Below are 8,325 nucleotides of genomic sequence, written 5' to 3'. Positions count from 1 at the left end.
CTGGAGCATGTGCCAGCCTGACAAGCAGGGTGCTGAGCGCAAGGACTGCGTCCCAGACCCCCTGCCCATGAAGTCATCCTGCAGGTAACACCTACCACCATCACCTGTCTAGCCTTCCTAGCCTTTTTCTTCCACAACTGTACCAGAGAGGATACTCACCTGGCTGCTAGGTGAATTATCATGCACTAGTAATGTCAGAAGGAAAATTCCCACAAGCTAGCCAGACCAGGCAAGCAAGGTACCACCGAATATATTTATTATTCCTGTTCTAAACAGTACTGTCTAAACTACAATCTGGGAATTTTTAGGATATTTATTAGACTTGGGCACCAGGGGGCTCTTCGTGTTCGTCTTCGTGCTCGTCTTCGGCAAAAAAAAAAACTTCGTATTCCGCGAATATTCGCCTGGTCCTGTCTTCTCTTCGGGCGAATATTCGCGGACATTCTTCGTGTTCGGGTTTTCTTCGTTTTCCCCGGTTAAGGGGTTAAAACGGAGTTAAAGCCGCTCTGGCGCCAGGAGTTTAAATGTCCGTATGAGCAACTCTATTGGTCGTCAGCAGGGGGCTCGTCTGCCATTGGTTGATGGCAGACGAGCCCCCTGCTGGCGACCAATAGGGTCGCTCGTACAGACTGTTATACTCCTGGTGCCGTAATTGTTCGGCAGATCCCGCTGGTCTCCCTGTTCTATCATTTATTAACTGATAGAACAGGGAGACCAGCGGGATCTGCTGGGTAAGTTGCAGCATTGGGATTTTAAAAGTCTGTACGAGCGACTCTGCTGGTCGCTCGTGCAGACTTTTAAAACCCCAATGCTACAACTTACCCGGCACATCCCACTGGGCTCCCTCCCTGTTCAATTAATTAAATGTCCGTACGAGCGACCAATAAAGTCCCCCGTACGGACATTTAACTATCTGAACAGGGAGGGAGATCAGTGGCATCGGCAGGGTAAGTTGCAGCATTGAGGTTTTAAAACCCCAATGCTGCAACTTGCCCTGCCGATGCCACTGGTCTTTAACTAATTGAACAGGGAGGGAGACCGATGTCACTGGTCTCCCTCCCTGTTCAATTAGTTAGTCCGTGCGGGGTTAAATGTCCGTACGAGCGACCAATAAAGTCGCTCGTACGGACATTTAAATCTGTACAGAGAGGGAGACCAGTGGCATCGGCAGGGTAAGTTGCAGCTGCAACTTACCCTGCCGATGCCACTGGTCTTTAACTAATTGAACAGGGAGGGAGACCGATGTCACTGGTCTCCCTCCCTGTTCAATTAGTTAGTCCGTGCGGGGTTAAATGTCCGTACGAGCGACCAATAAAGTCGCTCGTACGGACATTTAACTAATTGAACAGGGAGGGAGACCAGTGGCATCGGCACTGCCGATGCCACTGGTCTCCCTCCCTGTTCAATTAGTTAGGGGTTAACTTTATTTTAAAGGGTTAAAGGGCCGTGCAAGTGAGCCTATTGGTCGCTTGCACGGCCCTTTAACCTATGGATTTCCGCTCCCGTTAACCCCTTCGATGCTGTGTTAGATAACGCAGCATCGAAGGGGTTAACGGGAGCGGAAATCCATAGGTTCGCTGTCAGGGGCTAGAAAGACCGTGCGAGTGAGCCTATTGGTCACCTGCAGGGTCTTTCTCTGGCATCAACCAATTGGTTGATGCCAGAGGAGGTCCCTGTAGGCGACCAATAGGCTCATTCGCACTGCCCTGTAACCCGTGACGGCGAACCTGCGGATTTCCACTTCCGGGAACTGCCGCGAAGCCGCGAAGCCAAGACAAGGTAAGATGAAGGGGGGGAATGGTAGACGAAGACGAAGACAATCACGAAGATCTTCGTGGTGTGTGTCTTCGTCTTCGCCTACGTTTTACCGCCGCCGTCTTCTCTTCGGCGTGTCTTCGGAACGAACACGAAAACGCACTCTTCGTGTTCGTTTCCATGTTCGCCCGAAGACGAATGCACAAGTCTAATATTTATTACCCATTTTATTGGACAACAAATTGTTATGTGGTATTTTTCCCTAATCAAACTTTTCACACTTTGACCTTTAGCCTTTTATTAATCATTTCAAAAGGTTCCTTCAAGTTTGTTAGAGACATGCTTATAATTTACGTCAGTTGTTTGTTCACTGGTTTCTCAAATGTTTCTTCTTTTTAGTACGCCTCTACGAATTTTTACGTTCAGCTGAGTATGAAGTAGATTTGCAATTATGAAACCATAACATCCTAGGTTACCTTAGCAACCGACCACTGTTACGAGAAACATAGATACATAGAGAGCGACAGCAGAAAAGAACCAACTGACCCTTTTAGTCTGCCCTTTTTAAGCACTTTTTACTTATTCCTGAGCATTGCTTAGTTCCTTCACTGTGTTTGCTTCTACTACTGGAAATGTGTTCTGAGTATCTAGAATTTTCTTGCTCCAAAAGTTGAATTTCAATTTGGCATGTGCTGGTAAATAGCTTGTATGTCCTCTTTCCCTGATATATATGCATACAGTACCTGGGAATATTCTGCCAGGATGCGGGTAGGAGGTCCCTTTGACATCAATGAGCGGTCCTGCCGTTGTTGCGGGACATACGCCATTGTTGGAAGGGAAGTGGGCAAGGAGTGGGGCATGCCGCAACACTGCTTCCATGACCCGTTCCCCTGTAGTTACCAGGAACCCCAGAGAAGTACAGGAGAGTTCCCAGGTATACACATATGGAATTTATTTTCTCTTATTTTTGTTATGATAAAACCAACAGCCATGGCTGCCTAATCAGTATATCACGTGAACATACCTTGTCTCCAGTTTTCCTCCTATTTTCAGCTCACTTAACGCCTTTGTGACCAATGACATACTGTACCAGGTACATCATGAAAACATGTCCCTAGAGGACCATAGATGTATCTGGTATGCCTACGGCAGATCCCTTGCATCACAGTTAAATAACAAAGGCAATGCTTGTAGGCACTGCCTTTGTCTCGGTTCTTTGTCTCTCTCCTTCTCACTGTGGTCATGAGCAAAAAAGAAAGAAAAAAGAAGAAAAGCAGCGAAAACATGAAAATTGCTCTGGTCCTAAAGTGGAAAAAAATCCCTAGTCTTTAAGGGGTTAATCCGGGCTAACCCTAACTCTATGTACAAGTAGCCTCATCCTACACATGTCTAGCTCTGCCTTCATGCATACCTAGCCCCACCCCTCACAAAGCAACTGTGCAAGTTCCCAAGTAGGTGCATGACGTATACACTGACTTCTTTATTCTCGAAAATATCTTGTCCTTGATCACATTACCAGTGTGCCCTGTTCAGAATAACATGTATGCTTAGAAATGGGATCAGTGCAACCACTGGCTTGGCTGATGTTCAAATTATACTTCTCATTATATAGTTTCAAAACAAATATACTATATTTAAGATACACAAGCATATTCTTTCAAGGAATTTTTTTTTTTTTTTTTTTTTTTTTTTTTTTACATATTTTTGTTTCTTTTTGTTTATTAGTTAAAAATTGTGAATGCAGTTATGTTGTTAATTGAATGTGTACTCCTCTACTAACATTACATAGAATCGTGTAAGTATGTAAGAATTAGTACAATATGTTTATAGACTACTATATTTAATAAAAAAGAGTGAAAAAAAAACATTTTCCAGCAAATTGTAGCTAATCTTATTGCTGGCAGCAACACAATGTCTGTGTTCATGCTCGGGAGTGCAGCGTTAAGCATGCAGATTAGTTCATGTCTTTATATTGGCCTGTATCCTGGCATTTCATGGCATAACACAGAATATATTGTAGGTCGGTAGATTTTAGGTTATGTATTTAGAGCAAAATTATTGCTTAATTTATGGGTTTTAAAACCAAAAAAACATCAGCAAGTCTTCACATGACGAACTTGTGAAAGATGAGTAACATTTTCAGACAGAGTACAAACGTGTATCCTTACAGAAGGTCAATTCTGTTTTGCAACCTGTTTGCATACAAAAGGCTGAAGGAGCCAGGGTTATACTTCTTTTGTACAATTCATAGATATTAAAAAGTGGTACTAAAGGCCAAGCACTGCCATATTAATGTGTAACAATTTGTTATATAGTGATTGTATAGGTCCTCAATTAATTATTCAACTGTGGAGTTACATTTATTACATATCACATTATTTACTATTAAACACATTCTCCAATTGTGTTTGTTTTATAGAAAATTCTAAGGTAAGAATTACGAGTGCATCAGACATGGCCACATAAACCAACCCTATACCTGCAAATATGTCTTTTAAAATGCAGCAAACATTACAATGTAATATTATTATTATTACAGATAAATTGACTCCCTTCTGGAACTAAGCCTCTCTGTGGACAAAACACATGGGGTTTTTTTGTTCACCAGCCCTGGAGGTACTGCAATACCAGGCCAATGCATGGAGTGGGCAGAGCAAAATCTTTTTCTATCTCTCTGTTTTAAAAATCCATTTAATATTTGGTCCCTATATAGGGGACATATCAGCTATCAAACTGATAAGAGCAGATACTACATCTTGATCTTGGCCAACAGGCAGAAGAAGCAGTAAAACCACGAGTTTTGATTTGTGGGTCACATTTTTCTGATTACGGTTACATTCAGGGCCGGCCTTTGGGGTGTGCGACCTGTGCGACCGCACAGGGCGCCACACTCCAGGGGGCGCCGCCGCCGCCGCCGGGTCTGCCGCCACGGGGTCCGCCGCCGCCACGGGGTCCTCCGCCGCCGCCGCCGCGGGGTCCTCCTCCGCTGCCGCCGCCGCGGGGTCCTCCTCCTCCGCCGCCCCCTCCGCCGCCCCCTCTGCACCTAAATGAAAACGGGGCGGCGGAGGAGGAGGACCCCGCGGCGACGGCAGCGGAGGAGGACCCCCGGCGGCGGCGGCGGAGGACCCCGTGGCGGCGGGGGAGGACCCGGCGGCGGCGGCGCCCCCTGGAGTGTGGCGCCCTGTGCGGTTTGAAGGGGCAGAGGGGGGGTAGTTTGAAGGGGCAGAGGGGGGGGTAGTTTGAAGGGGCAGAGGGGGGGTAGTTTGAAGGGGCAGAGGGGGGGGTAGTTTGAAGGGGCAGAGGGGGGGTAGTTTGAAGGGGCAGAGGGGGGTGGTAGTTTGAAGGGGCAGAGGGGGGGGGTAGTTTGAAGGGGCAGAGGGGGGGTAGTTTGAAGGGGCAGAGGGGGGGGTAGTTTGAAGGGGCAGAGGGGGGTAGTGAGGGGGGGCGCCAGAGGAGTAGTTCGCACAGGGCGCCGGAACACCTAAGGCCGGCTCTGGTTACATTGCACATATACTATATGGGCAAAAGGATTGGGACATCTGACCATTACACCAACAGGGACCTTTATTCTAAATACATAGACATGAATATGTAGTTGGTCCTCCTCATGCAGCTTCCACTCTTCTGGGAAGGCTTTCCACAAGATTTAGGATTTGTTCACATTCATCCAGTTGAGCATTTGTGAGGTCTGGCACTGAGGTTAGGTGAGAAAGACTGGGTCGCCATCTTTGTTACATTTCATCCAAATGTGTTCGATGGGGTTGAGGTCAGGGCTCTGTGTAGCCAGTCAAGTTCTTCCACACCAAGCTCATCTAAACATTTCTTTATGGACCCTGCTTTGCGCACTGGGGCGCAGTCATGCTGGAATAAAAAAGGGTCTTCTCCAAACTCTTTCTACAAAATTGCACCTTCTTAACTTTGTGGGAGATCCTGCAAAAGTAAAAACTATATAAAACATGTGGAATATCGTATGGACAAGAGAAATACATGAAAAATATCAAAGACAGGAATTCTAGTGGAAATTTGATTGTGAAATCAAAGTTTTGTGTCAATGAAAAAAAAAACCATTCTATTCTATATTCTATTAACTTTCCAAGGCAGCTCCTACAATTCCCACATATTATTATATATCCGTGTTATCTTTTTTAACAGGGATGTAGCAATGCTTCATTAGATTACACAGACTGCTCTCATGACTTCCTAACCTCAAAATCATTTTGTTTAAATGTATTGTTAAGATATAATATGAATTAAAATAGGAAATGCTTACTCGCAGAAGGCTCACAGCTGGGAATCCTCGGTTGGAGTATACATACCAGGCCGCGTGATGATACATAGTCGATCATCAACTGTGAAGAATAACAAACCGATTTCTTCCACTGCCGCTCCTTAACCCCTGTTTATAAAAACAACTATGCTTCTAAAAAAACAATTAAAGTGTATGTTCAGCAAACTGTGGTTTATTTCCTACAGAAAAAAATACATGACTTGGTGCTTTGTTCTCCCAATACATCTGACAGAACCTTCGTTTTGGTTCTATGAAAGCAATTAGATAAGCAATTATTTTATTCTTTGAGATGCCTTAAAACAGAAGGATGAAATAAAAAGTATTAACCCCTTAAGGACAATGGGCGGTCCCTAAACCCATTGAAAACAATGCGTTTTGAGCCAGTACATGTACGGGCCTTGTCATTAAGGGGTTAAGGTTTCCACCTAGAAGTCCAGGAATAAAAAATGATTATCCCTTTGAACTATGACTACTAAGGTGATATATGTGAATCAATGCTACATACAATGATACATCCTTACTTATATTGCAATATATTAGCAAGTAAATACATGTATATCCGTAATATTTGCACCAGAAAAAGCAGGCAATTGCAATCAGAGGATGACTGGCACCATTCAGCCTGGGGCAGGGGGTTGAGTCTACTCAAGTGACCCAGTAATAAAGCAAAAAAACCACATTTGTAATACAATTATGAAAAAGAACTGTATAGAAAACCCACAAATGGAGCACAGAAAAAATCTAGTCATGATATAAATGTTTGCTAAAATTCCTGTTACTGTTGACACCCTAGTGGCTGTATGTAGAACTGCAAATAAAACACACCAAAAAGCTTTAGGTAATAGCTATTTGGGAGTATTTAAATGCTTTGTGCTTGTAACTTGAGCATGAAGTTAAGACTTATGGAATCAATGAAAAGCAAGTTTAAAACAGGCTCATCTTGTCCCTAACAATACTTACCAAAGTATTTTTGACATTGCTAAAATGAACAGAAACAAAGCAGCAGGATTTTTTGTTTGTTTTATAACCAATGTTTTTGAATCAATTTTCTCACAAAGAGATTGGTCCTACAAGGTGCTGTATATAATATACATCTGACTTTAAATCTAAATTAGCTGATAACTCATTTAAATATAGAATATAGACAACAGCAGTGATTATGTCTCACAGAGACCGGACATGGTTAAGACTCATTGGCCCCTTTTTTATGCCTTCTACCTCCCAATTCATCTAGATGCTATGGGAACAGCCTACTATTGGCTTTTTACATAGAGATCCATATACCAATTCATCTATTCACTAGCATATGGGACAACATCAAAATCATTACTCTGATTGAGCCTCTGCATATTTCCTACATCATATATTTATATATATATATATATATATATATATATATATATATATATATAAATGTTCTTAATCTCTACTATTCACATTGTACTATTTATATATGATATACTCTTCACTTTTCCCATCTTTGTGTAATGGTAGGAGCGACAGAAGTTCAGGTTCGCAAATGTGTATGTATTTATGATCATATCTGGGAACATTGGCCCCCAGAGCACCTCCAATAAGGTGGTGGGTCAAGACTCAGACTTTAAATTCGTGTGGAGGGACCAGAGGAATAATGTGACAAAATAGCGCTCCCCTTTCTGGAAATTACCCTGGGAAGAGGCACTTCTACCAGATACAGCTTCCCTTTATCTCATTTCCATTTTCTTCCACTGGATTTCAGTGGGGCACATGGGGCAGTTCCACTTGGGCCCTGGGTAGTGGCCACTTTTGCTTTCCCTTAAATGCGATCCTGCGCTTTGAATTTATGTACCGTTTCAAAAACCTATACTTAACTGCAAAAAAAAAAAAAAAAAAGACATTTTATGTTTTGTGATTTGTATGCTCTGTGAGTAAGATGTTCCACAAGTATATCCCCCTGACTCATTCCAGTATGAATAGGCCATTGTTTGGTGTGCCAGGACGCTGGCTTGGCTCAGAACCTGGACAAGAGGTTTGACAAATAATACATCTCATTCACAAATTACGGGCTATCAGTAGCTAGCTATCTATAACTATTTATTTACTGTTATCTCATGTTAGATGAGCAACATATGTCGAATGTCAGTCTTCACATAGTTCTGATGTTCTTTCGGTAACAGAAATTACCGAAAGAACTGAACTGTAGACATTTACTAAATATTGTTGTTATCGTTATCTTAGGGAAGACAAAAACGTACAGCCCCTGTAATATAAGGATTTAGATGGGCACTATGTATCGATTATAA

General features: G+C 43.0%; 1 non-coding gene across 1 annotated transcript; it reads right to left on the bottom strand.

Annotated features, from left to right (window-relative positions):
• Nucleotides 1–4,349: 4,349 nt before the first annotated feature.
• LOC128498517 (U2 spliceosomal RNA) lies at nt 4,350–4,542 on the bottom strand. Its single transcript, XR_008354739.1, has one exon. It is a non-coding gene; the product is annotated as a U2 spliceosomal RNA (small nuclear RNA).
• Nucleotides 4,543–8,325: the final 3,783 nt, after the last annotated feature.

This window comes from Spea bombifrons, chromosome 5 (assembly GCF_027358695.1).
Source record: "Spea bombifrons isolate aSpeBom1 chromosome 5, aSpeBom1.2.pri, whole genome shotgun sequence".
In the NCBI taxonomy this organism is placed as follows: domain Eukaryota; kingdom Metazoa; phylum Chordata; class Amphibia; order Anura; family Pelobatidae; genus Spea; species Spea bombifrons.
This window is presented reverse-complemented; position numbering and strand designations above follow the sequence as displayed.